Below are 13533 nucleotides of genomic sequence, written 5' to 3'. Positions count from 1 at the left end.
CCAGAAAGGCTCTGCTGCCCTAGAAACCAGATTTGGGAATGGAGAAATGCTGCCTGCTTGAGGCCACTTCCCACAACAGCAGCTTTAAACCCATTTCTAAAGGTCAATAAATATTCACCAAACTTGCAGTTCGGGAAATGACACCTGCTCTCTAAAAAAACTCTGGGGTGGAAAATCGACCAAAAAATTCAAGAGGGCAACCTTCTAAGAAGACAGTTTCCAGAGTTATAATGTACTCCCATTTGTTTCCTTTTTGTAACAGAAAAGAAAACGGCGGAGAAAAATAATGAGTTTTACGAATTTTCAAATACATGCAAACCCAAATTACAAAAACCTATCAGCTCACAGCAGCCAGTAGGGCCATTAGCATAAATGCTGCAAACAATAAATGCTGAAGCGATTGTGGAGAAATGCGTACCCTCGATTCTAAGGGGGACGTGGTAAGAGCCACTAATGAAAACACAAAGGAAGTGCTTTGAAAGGGGAAACACGGTGCTACCAGTCAATGAATCACACCCACTGCTGGGCCTATCACCTGAGAAAATGAGAATCAAAAAGTCACAGGCTGGCAATCCTGCACTCCAACAATATTTACCATAGCCAACACTTGGAAGAAATGAAAATGTCCATCAACCGAGGAATGCACAAAGTAGAAGTGGTCCACGTACACAGTGGAAAATTACTCCAATAAAAAATAAAAATTACATTTAAAAATCCAACAAAAGTAAGGAGACATCAGCTTGTGTGGGTTTCTCCAGGCACACTCCACTCTAATTTTTAACCGAGAAACACCACAGGCCGCAAGGGCTTTTCCCTAGTTACCAGGGTGGGGAACATAGAAAGGCTGCTGCCCTCTGGCAGTTACCTGCAAAAGCAGCTTTAAAGCCCGTGCTAATGGTCATTTCATAGGAACAAGTACTGCAGAACTGTAAATGAAACTTGCCCTCAAAATGTCTTGAGGGAGGTAATGGCCAAAATATTTCAAATGGTGACACATACTTTAAGAAAACACTTTGAAGAAATAAGCTCTAATCATAGCTGGAAAAATAAAAAGGACATGTCTAAAAGCTCAATTTCAACGCATTATGAGACACATGCAAATTGAACCACAAAGAGGTATCAGCTCACACCACTCAGAATAACCATCAGCAAAAACTGCAAAGAATAAATGCTGAAGGTGCTGGGAAGAAATGCATACCCTCAACTTTATGTGGGACGTAACCTGGAAAGAGCTACTAAAGAGAACAGAATAGAGGTGCCTTTAAAAGGTAAACATTCAGCTACCATAGGATCCAGCAGACCTATTCCTGGACCTATAAACTAAGAAGACAGAATTGGAAGGACACAGGTATGCAAATCTGCATTGCATAGTATTACAATAGCCAAGATACGGAAGTAACCAAAAAGTCCACCAACAGATGGGCGGACAAAGAAGAACTGCTACCTGTACAGATGGAATATGAGCTAGTGAAAAAATGAAACAATGCCATTTGCAGCACCATAGATGAGTCTAGACGTAATCACGCCACCTGTAGTAAGTGAGAAAGCAAAAGACACCTATCCTATCATATCACTTTTAGGAGTTACTTAAAAATCGAGACCAATGAAGATATTTCCACAGAGAGAGGCAATCACAGATTCATTAAAAAACTTATGGTTCACCAAATAGAAAGGGATGAGGATTGGATACATTACCATATTGGGGTTAACAGAGATATACAAACCATGTGAAATATATAATCACCAAAGGCGTACGGAAGACCAGGAGAAGACTACTCAACATTCTGTCATAACGTACATGAGAAAAGGATGTGAGGAAGAATAGATACCTGTATATGTGTGAAAGAAGCACATCTTGCACACCTAGAGCAAACAAACCATTGTAATCAAATTTGCTGGGATAAAAAATAAAAAGTAAATTACAAATATGAACAAGAAGTAATGAGACATAAACTTAAACGGCTTTTTCCTGGCATATTCCATTCTAATATACAACCTAGAACACCACTTCCATTAAGGCTCTGTTTCCCTCGTAACCAAATTTGGTAAAGGAGAAATGCTGCCACCTTGTGGCCGTTTCCTGCAAGAGCAGCTTTAAACTCACAGCTAATGGTCACTTAACATTCACAAAGACTCAGGGTTGTAAAGGACACCTGCCCTAAAAAATTGTGCTGAAGTAGGGAATGAACAAAAAAATTCAAAACAGGCAAATGTTTCAAGAAGAGATTATGAAGAGTTAAGTTTTACTCACACTCTTTTTAAAAAAAAGGTAAATGGATAAAAGCTCAACCTCAGGGAGTGTTAGACACCTGCAATCTAATCTACAAAAAGTTTCAACTTACACCAGTCGACTGACCATCAGCAAAAAGTCTACGAACAATAAAAGCTGAAGGGGTTTTACAGAACTGTGTACCATCTACCTGCTGGTGAGACGTAAAAGGGTAACAGCCAATAATGAGAACAGAAAGGAGCTGTGTTTAAAAGTAAAAATGGAGGTACCATTCAATCCAGCAGGCACACCATTGGACCTCTCACCTGAGAAGACAAGAATCGAGAAGACACAGGCCGCAAAAGCTGCAGTGCAGCCTTATTCACAATAGCCAAGACAGTGAAGCAATCAAAATATCCAACAAGAGGTGAATGGATAAAGAAGAAGTGGTCCATGTACACAATGGAATATTAGCCATGGAAAACAATGAACCATTGCTCTCTGAGGCACCACAAATGAGTCTGGAGATAATCATGAAACATGAGGTAAGTCCGAAAGCAAAAGACCTATATTCTATGATATCACTTATAGGCGTTATCTAATAACTGACACAAATGAACATATTTCCACAGAGAAAGACACTCACAGACTTAGAAAACAAACTATGCTCATCTAAAAGGAACGGTGGGGGGAATGGATAAATTAAGATTAGTGTTACTATATGTATACAAACACATATTATATACATATCTCAAAAAGACTGACCATATAGCAAGGGAGGTCTGCGGAACCCTGTGTAACATTTTACATGGGAAGAGGATCTGTACTTGAATAGACATATATAATCTACAAATGAACCAGATTGTGTACACCTAGGACAAACAATATTCTAAGCTTTACTCCAATTTAAAAAATTTTTTATACCAAGAAGAAATAATGAGACATAAACTTAGGGGCGTTTCTCCATGCACATTCCAACGTAATTTACAACCTAGGAACAAGACTTCCAGAAAGGCTCTGCTGCCCTAGTACCCAGATTTGGGAATGGAGAAATGCTGCCTGCTTGAGGCCACTTCCCACAAATCAGCTTTAAACCCATTGCTAAAGGTCACTAAATATTCACGAAACTTGCAGTTCGGTAAATGACACCTGCTCTCTAAAAAAATTCTGGGGTGGAAAATTGACCAAAAAATTCAAAAGAGGGCAACCTTCCAAGAAGACCATATCAAGAGTTATATTGTACTCCCAATTGTTTCCTTTTTTTAACAGAAAAGAAAACGGCGGAGAAAAATGATGAGTTTTAGGAATTTTCAGAGACATGCAAACCCAAATTACAAAAACCTATCAGCTCACAGCAGCCAGAAGGGCCATTAGCATAAATGCTGCAAACAATAAATGCTGAAACGATTGTGGAGAAATGTGTACCCTCGATTCTAAAGGGGACGTGGTAAGTGCCACGAATGAAAACACAAAGAAGGTGCATTGAAAAGGGAAATACGGTGCTACCAGTCAGTCAATCACACCCACTGCTGGGCCTATCACCAGAGAAAATGAGAATCAAAAAGTCACAGGCTGGCAATCCTGCACTAAAACAATATTTACCATAGCCAACACTTGGAAGCAATGAAAATGTCCATCAACCGAGGAATGCACAAAGTAGAAGTGGTCCACGCACACAGTCGAAAATTACTCCAATAAAAAATAAAAATTACATTTAAAAATCCAACAAAATAAGGAGACATCAGCTTGTGTGGGTTTCTCCAGGCACACTCCACTCTAATTTATAACCGAGAAACCCCACCGGCCGTAAGGGCTTTTCCCTAGTTACCAGGGTGGGGAAAATAGAAAGGCTGCTGCCCTCTGGCAGTTACCTGCAAAAGCAGCTTTAAAGCCTGTGCTAATGGTCATTTCATAGGAACAAATACTGCAGAACTGTAAATGAAAACTGCCCTCAAAATGTCTTGAGGGAGGTAATGGCCAAAACATTTCAAAATGTGACACATACTTTAAGAGAACACTTTGAAGTACTAAGGGGTAATCACAGCTTGAAAAATAAAAAGGACATGCCTTAAAGCTCAGTTTCAATGGATTTTGAGGCACATGCGAATTCAACCACAAAGAGGTATCAGCTCACAATTGCAAGAGTAACCATCAGCAAGAAAACTACAAACAATAAGTGCTGAAGGTGTTGTGGAGAAGTGTATACCCTCAACTTCAAGTGGGACGTAAGTTGGAAAGGGCCACAGATGAGAACAGAAAGGAGGTGCCTTAAAAAGGTAAACATTGAGCTACCATATGAACTAACAGGCCCACTAATCGACCTATAATCTAAGAAGACAGAATTGGAAAGACACAGGCAGGCAAATCTGCATTGCACAGTATCACAATAGCCAAGATATGGAAGTAACCAAAAAGTCCACCAACAGATGGGTGGACACAGAAGAACTCCTCCATGTACAGATGGAATATTCGCTACTGAAAAAAATGAAACAATGCCATTTGCAGCACCATAGATGAGTCTAGACGTAATCACGCCACCTGTAGTAAGTAAGAAAGCAAAAGACACATATCCTATCATATCACTTTTAGGAGTTACTTAAAAATTGATACCAATGAAGATATTTCCACAGAGAAAGGCAATCACAGATTCATTAAAAAAACTTAGGTTCACCAAATAGAAAGGGATGAGGATTGGATACATTACCATATTGGGGTTAACAGAGATATACAAACCATGTGAAATATATAATCACCAAAGGCGTACGGAAGACCAGGAGAAGACTACTCAACATTCTGTCATAACCTAAATGGGAAAAGGATGCGAGGAAGAATAGATACACATATATGTGTGAAAGAACCACATCTTGCACACCAAGAAGAAACAAACCATTGTAATCAAATTTGCTGGGATAAAAAATAAAAAGTAAATTACAAATATGAACAAGAAGTAATGAGACATAAACTTAAAGGGCTTTTTCCTGGCACATTCCATTTTAATTTACAACCTAGAACACCACTTCCATTAAGGCTCTGTTTCCCTAGTAACCAAATTTGGTAAAGGAGAAATGCTGCCACCTTGTGGCCGTTTCCTGCAAGAGCAGCTTTAAAGTCACAGCTAATGGTCACTTAACATTCACAAGGACTCAGGGCTGTAAGGACACCTGCCCTAAAAAATTGTGCTGAAGTAGGGAATGGACAAAAAATTTCAAAACAGGCAAATGTTTCAAGAAGAGAATATGAAGAGTTTCGTTTTACTGACGCTCTTTTAAAAAAAAAGGAAAATGGATAAAAGCTCAACCTCAGGGAGTGTTAGACCCATGCAATCTAATCTACAAAAAGTTTTCAACTTACACCAATCGACTGACCATCAGCAAAAAGTCTACGAACAATAAATGCTGAAGGGGTTTTAGAGAACTGTGAACCCTCTACCTGCTGTTGAGACGTAAAAGGGTAACAGCCAAAATTGAGAATAGAAAGGAGCTGTGTTTAAAAGTAAAAATGGAGGTACCATTCAATCCAGCAGGCACACCATTGGACCTCTCACCTGAGAAGACAAGAATCGAGAAGACACAGGCCGCAAAAGCTGCAGTGCAGCCTTATTCACAATAGCCAAGACCGTGAAGCAATCAAAATATCCAACAAGAGGTGAATGGATAAAGAAGAAGTGGTCCATGTACACAATGGAATATTAGCCATGGAAAACAATGAACCATTGCTCCCTGAGGCACCACAAATGAGTCTGGAGATAATCACGAAACATGAGGTAAGTCCAAAAGCAAAAGACCTATATTCTATGATATCACTTATAGGCGTTATCTAATAACTGACACAAATGAACATATTTCCACAGAGAAAGACACTCACAGACTTAGAAAACAAACTATGCTCATCTAAAAGGAAAGGTGGAGTGAATGGATAAATTAAGATTAGTGTTACTATATGTATACAAACACATATTATATACATATCTCAAAAAGACCGACCATATAGCAAGGGAGGTCTGCGGAACATTCTGTAACATTTTACATGGGAAGAGGATCTGTACTTGAATAGACATATATAATCTACAAATGAACCAGATTGTGTACACCTAGGACAAACAATATTCTAAGCTTTACCACAATTAATAAATTTTTAAAACCAAGAAGAAATAATGAGACATAAACTTATGGGGGTTTCTCCATGCACATTCCAATGTAATTTACAACCTAGGAACACGACTTCCAGAAAGGCTCTGCTGCCCTAGAAACCAGATTTGGGAATGGAGAAATGCTGCCTGCTTTAGTCCACTTCCCACAACAGCAGCTTTAAACCCATTTCTAAAGGTCAATAAATATTCACCAAACTTGCAGTTCGGGAAATGACACCTGCTCTCTAAAAAAACTCTGGGGTGGAAAATCGACCAAAAAATTCAAAAGAGGGCAACCTTCTAAGAAGACAATTTCAAGAGTTATAATGTACTCCCATTTGTTTCCTTTTTGTAACAGAAAAGAAAACGGCGGAGAAAAATAATGCGTTTTACGAATTTTCAAAAACATGCAAACCCAAATTACAAAAACCTATCAGCTCACAGCAGCCAGTAGGGCCATTAGCATAAATGCTGCAAACAATAAATGCTGAAGCGATTGTGGAGAAATGCGTACCCTCGATTCTAAGGGGGACGTGGTAAGAACCACTAATGAAAACACAAAGGAGGTGCTTTGAAAAGGGAAACACGGTGCTACCAGTCAATGAATCACACCCACTGCTGGGCTTATCACCTGAGAAAATGAGAATCAAAAAGTCACAGGCAGGCAATTCTGCACTCCAAAAATATTTACCATAGCCAACACTTGGAAGAAATGAAAATGTCCATCAACCGAAGAATGCACAAAGTAGAAGTGGTCCACGTACAGAGTGGAAAATTACTCCAATAAAAAATAAAAATTACATTTAAAAATCCAACAAAAGTAAGGAGACATCAGCTTGTGTGGGTTTCTCCAGGCACACTCCACTCTAATTTTTAACCGAGAAACACCACAGGCCGCAAGGGCTTTTCCCTAGTTACCAGGGTGGGGAACATAGAAAGGCTGCTACCCTCTGGCAGTTACCTGCAAAAGCAGCTTTAAAGCCCGTGCTAATGGTCATTTCATAGGAACAAGTACTGCAGAACTGTAAATGAAACCTGCCCTCAAAATGTCTTGAGGGAGGTAATGGCCAAAATATTTCAAATGGTGACACATACTTTAAGAAAACACTTTGAAGAAATAAGCTCTAATCATAGCTGGAAAAATAAAAAGGACATGTCTAAAAGCTCAATTTCAACGCATTATGAGACACATGCAAATTCAACCACAAAGAGGTATCAGCTCACACCACTCAGAAGAACCATCAGCAAAAACTACAAAGAATAAATGCTGAAGGTGCTGGGAAGAAATGCATACCCTCAACTTTATGTGGGACGTAACCTGGAAAGAGCCACTAAAGAGAACAGAATAGAGGTGCCTTTAAAAGGAAAACATTGAGCTACCATAGGATCCAGCAGACCTATTCCTGGACCTATAAACTAAGAAGACAGAATTGGAAGGACACAGGTGTGCAAATCTGCATTGCATAGTATTACAATAGCCAAGATACGGAAGTAACCAAAAAGTCCACCGACAGATGGGCGGACAAAGAAGAACTGCTACCTGTGCAGATGGAATATGAGGTAGTGAAAAAATGAAACAATGCCATTTGCATCACCATAGATGAGTCTAGTCGTAATCACGCCACCTGTAGTAAGTGAGAAAGCAAAAGACACATATCCTATCATATCACTTTTAGGAGTTACTTAAAAATTGATACCAATGAAGATATTTCCACAGAGAGAGGCAATCGAAGATTCATTTAAAAACTTATGGTTCACCAAATAGAAAGGGATGAGGATTGGATACATTACCATATTGGGGTTAACAGAGATATACAAACCATGTGAAATATATAACCACCAAAGACGTACGGAAGACCAGGAGAAGACTACTCAACATTGTGCCATAACCTACATGGGAAAAGGATGCGAGGAAAAATAGATACCTGTATATGTGTGAAAGAACCACATCTTGCACACCTAGAGCAAACAAACCATTGTAATCAAATTTGCTGGGATAAAAAATAAAAAGTAAATTACAAATATGAACAAGAAGTAATGAGACATAAACTTAAAGGGCTTTTTCCTGGCATATTCCATTCTAATATACAACCTAGAACACCACTTCCATTAAGGCTCTGTTTCCCTAGTAACCAAATTTGGTAAAGGAGAAATGCTGCCACCTTGTGGCCGTTTCCTGCAAGAGCAGCTTTAAACTCACAGCTAATGGTCACTTAACATTTACAAGGACTCAGGGCTGTAAAAGACACCTGCCCTAAAAAATTGAGCTGAAGTAGGGAATGGACAAAAAAATTCAAAACAGGCAAATGTTTGAAGAAGAGATTATGAAGACTTAAGTTTTACTCACACACTTTTTAAAAAAAAGGAAAATGGATAAAAGCTCAACCTCAGGGAGTGTTAGACGCATGCAATCTAATCTACAAAAAGTTTCAACTTACATCAGTCGAATGACCATCAGCAAAAGCTCTATAAACAATAAATGCTGAAGGGGTTTTAGAGAACTGTGTACCCTCTACCTGCTGGTGAGACGTAAAACGGTAACAGCCAATAATGAGAACCGAAAGGAGCTGTGTTTAAAAGTAAAAATGGAGGTATCATTCAATCCAGCAGGCGCACCATTGGACCTCTCACCTGAGAAGACAAGAATGGAGAAGACACAGGCCGCAAAAGCTGCAGTGCAGCCTTATTCACAATAGCCAAGACAGTGAAGCAACCAAAATGTCCACCAACAGGTGAATGGATAAAGAAGAAGTGGTCCATGTACACAATGGAATATTAGCCATGGAAGACAATGAACCATTGCTCTTTGACGAACCACAAATGAGTCTGGAGATAATCACGAAACATGAGGTAACTCGGAAAGCAAAAGACCTGTATTCTATGATATCACCTATAGGCGTTATCTAATAACTGACACAAATGAACATATTTCCACAGAGAAAGACACTCACAGATTTAGAAAACTATGCTCATCTAAAAAGAAAGGTGGAGTGAATGGATAAATTAAGATTAGTGTTATTATATGTATACAAACACATATTATATACATATCTCAAAAATACCGACCATACAGCAAGGAAGTCTGCGGAACCCTCTGTAATATTTTACATGGGAAGAGGATCTGTACTTGAATAGACATATATAATGTACAGATGAACCAGATTGTTTACACCTAGGAGAAACAATATTCTAAGCTTTACCCCAATTAAAAAAAAATTTAAAACCAAGAAGAAATAATGAGACATAAACTTATGGGGGTTTCTCCATGCACATTCCAATGTAATTTACAACCTAGGAACACGACTTCCAGAAAGGCTCTGCTGCCCTAGTAACCAGATTTGGGAATGGAGAAATGCTGCCTCCTTTAGGCCACTTCCCACAACAGCAGCTTTAAACACATTGCTAAAGGTCACTAAATATTCACCAAACTTGCAGTTCGGGAAATGACACCTGCTCTCTAAAAAAAGTCTGAGGTGGAAAATCGACCAAAAAATTCAAAAGAGGGCAACCTTCCAAGAAGACAATATCAAGAGTTATAATGTACTCCCATTTGTTTCCTTTTTTTAACAGAAAAGAAAACGGCGGAGAAAAATGATGAGTTTTACGAATTTTCAAAGACATGCAAACCCAAATTACAAAACCCTATCAGCTCACAGCAGCCAGTAGGGGCATTGGCATAAATTCTGCAAACATTAAATGCTGAAGCGATTGTGGAGAAATGTGTACCCTCGATTCTAAAGGGAACGTAATAAGTGCCACTAATGAAAACACAAAGAAGGTGCTTTGAAAAGGGAAAAACGGTGCTACCAGTCAGTCAATCACACCCACTGCTGGGCCTATCACCTGAGAAAATGAGAATCAAAAAGTCACAGGCTGGCAATCCTACACTCCAACAATATTTACCATAGCCAACACTTGGAAGCAATGAAAATGTGCATCAACCGAGGAATGCACAATGCAGAAGTGGTCCATGTACACAGTGGAAAATTACTCCAATAAAAAATAAAAATTACATGTAAAAATCCAACAAAAATAAGGAGACATCAGCTTGTGTGGGTTTCTCCAGGCACACTCCACTCTAATTTTTAACCGAGAAACACCACAGGCCACAAGGGCTTTTCCCCAGTTACCAGGGTGGGGAAAATAGAAAGGCTGCTGCCCTCTGGCAGTTACCTGCAAAAGCAGCTTTAAAGCCTGTGCTAATGGTCATTTCATAGGAACAAGTATTGCAGAACTGTAAATGAAACCTGCCCTCAAAATGTCTTGAGGGAGGTAATGGCCAAAACATTTCAAAATGTGACACATACTTTAAGAGAACACTTTGAAGAACTAAGGGGTAATCACAGCTTGAAAAATAAAAAAGACATGCCTTAAAGCTCAATTTCAACGGATTTTGAGGCACATGCGAATTCAACCACAAAGAGGTATCAGCTCACAATTGCCAGAGTAACCATCAGCAAGAAAACTACAAACAATAAATGCTGAAGGTGTTGTGGAGAAATGTATACCCTCAACTTCAAGTGGGACGTAAGTTGGAAAGGGCCACAGATGAGAAAAGAAAGGAGGTGCCTTAAAAAGGTAAACATTGAGCTACCATATGACCTAGCAGGCCCACTCCTCGACCCATAATCTAAGAAGACAGAATTGGAAAGACACAGGCAGGCAAATCTGCATTGCACAGTATCACAATAGCCAAGATATGGAAGTAACCAAAAAGTCCACCAACAGATGGGTGGACACAGAAGAACTCCTCCATGTACAGATGGAATATTCACTACTGAAAAAAATGAAACAATGCCATTTGCAGCACCATAGATGAGTCTAGACGTAATCACGCCCCCTGTAGTAAGTGAGAAAGCAAAAGACACATATCCTATCATATCACTTTTAGGAGTTACTTAAAAATTGATACCAATGAAGATATTTCCACAGAGAGAGGCAATCGCAGATTCATTTAAAAACTTATGGTTCACCAAATAGAAAGGGATGAGGATTGGATACATTACCATATTGAGGTTAACAGAGATATACAAACCATGTGAAATATATAACCACCAAAGACGTACGGAAGACCAGGAGAAGACTACTCAACATTGTGCCATAACCTACATGGGAAAAGGATGCGAGGAAAAATAGATACCTGTATATGTGTGAAAGAACCACATCTTGCACACCTAGAGCAAACAAACCATTGTAATCAAATTTGCTGGGATAAAAAATAAAAAGTAAATTACAAATATGAACAAGAAGTAATGAGACATAAACTTAAAGGGCTTTTTCCTGGCATATTCCATTCTAATATACAACCTAGAACACAACTTCCATTAAGGCTCTGTTTCCCTAGTAACCAAATTTGGTAAAGGAGAAATGCTGCCACCTTGTGGCCGTTTCCTGCAAGAGCAGCTTTAAAGTCACAGCTAATGGTCACTTAACATTCACAAGGACACAGGGCTGTAAGGCCACATGCCCTAAAAAATTGTGCTGAAGTAGGGAATGGACAAAAAATTTCAAAACAGGCAAATATTTCAAGAAGAGAATATGAAGAGTTACGTTTTACTGACGCTCTTTAAAAAAAAAAGGAAAATGGATAAAAGCTCAACCTCAGGGAGTGTTAGACCGATGTAATCTAATCTACAAAAAGTTTTCAACTTACACCAATCGACTGACCATCAGCAAAAAGTCTACGAACAATAAATGCTGAACGGGTTTTAGAGAACTGTGTACCCTCTACCTGCTGTTGAGACGTAAAAGGGTAACAGCCAATAATGAGAATAGAAAGGAGCTGTGTTTAAAAGTAAAAATGGAGGTACCATTCAATCCAGCAGGCACGCCATTGGACCTCTCACCTGAGAAGACAAGAATCGAGAAGACACAGGCCGCAAAAGCTGCAGTGCAGCCTTATTCACAATAGCCAAGACCGTGAAGCAATCAAAATATCCAACAAGTGGTGAATGGATAACGAAGAAGTGGTCCATGTACACAATGGAATATTAGCCATGGAAAACAATGAACCATTGCTCTCTGAGGCACCACAAATGAGTCTGGAGATAATCACGAAACATGAGGTAAGTCCAAAAGCAAAAGACCTATATTCTATGATATCACTTATAGGCGTTATCTAATAACTGACACAAATGAACATATTTCCACAGAGAAAGACACTCACAGACTTAGAAGACAAACTATGCTCATCTAAAAGGAAAGGTGGAGTGAATGGATAAATTAAGATTAGTGTTACTATATGTATACAAACACATATTATATACATATCTCAAAAAGACCGACCATATAGCAAGGGAGGTCTGCGGAACATTCTGTAACATTTTACATGGGAAGAGGATCTGTACTTGAATAGACATATATAATCTACAAATGAACCAGATTGTGTACACCTAGGACAAACAATATTCTAAGCTTTACCACAATTAAAAAAATTTTTAAAACCAAGAAGAAATAATGAGACATAAACTTATGGGGGTTTCTCCATGCACATTCCAATGTAATTTACAACCTAGGAACACGACTTCCAGAAAGGCTCTGCTGCCCTAGAAACCAGATTTGGGAATGGAGAAATGCTGCCTGCTTGAGGCCACTTCCCACAACAGCAGCTTTAAACCCATTTCTAAAGGTCAATAAATATTCACCAAACTTGCAGTTCGGGAAATGACACCTGCTCTCTAAAAAAACTCTGGGGTGGAAAATCGACCAAAAAATTCAAAAGAGGGCAACTTTCTAAGAAGACAGTTTCCAGAGTAATAATGTACTCCCATTTGTTTCCTTTTTGTAACAGAAAAGAAAACGGCGGAGAAAAATAATGAGTTTTACGAATTTTCAAATACATGCAAACCCAAATTACAAAAACCTATCAGCTCACAGCAGCCAGTAGGGCCATTAGCATAAATGCTGCAAACAATAAATGCTGAAGCGATTGTGGAGAAATGCGTACCCTCGATTCTAAGGGGGACGTGGTAAGAGCCACTAATGAAAACACAAAGGAGGTGCTTTGAAAAGGGAAACACGGTGCTACCAGTCAATGAATCACACACACTGCTGGGCCTATCACCTGAGAAAATGAGAATCAAAAAGTCACAGGCTGGCAATTCCGCACTCCAACAATATTTACCATAGCCAACACTTGGAAGCAATGAAAATGTCCATCAACCGAGGAATGCACAAAGTAGAAGTGGTCCACATA

This window comes from Eschrichtius robustus, chromosome 7, assembly GCF_028021215.1.
Source record: "Eschrichtius robustus isolate mEscRob2 chromosome 7, mEscRob2.pri, whole genome shotgun sequence".
Taxonomy (NCBI): Eukaryota; Metazoa; Chordata; class Mammalia; order Artiodactyla; family Eschrichtiidae; genus Eschrichtius; species Eschrichtius robustus.
Note: the sequence above shows the minus strand (reverse complement) of the source record.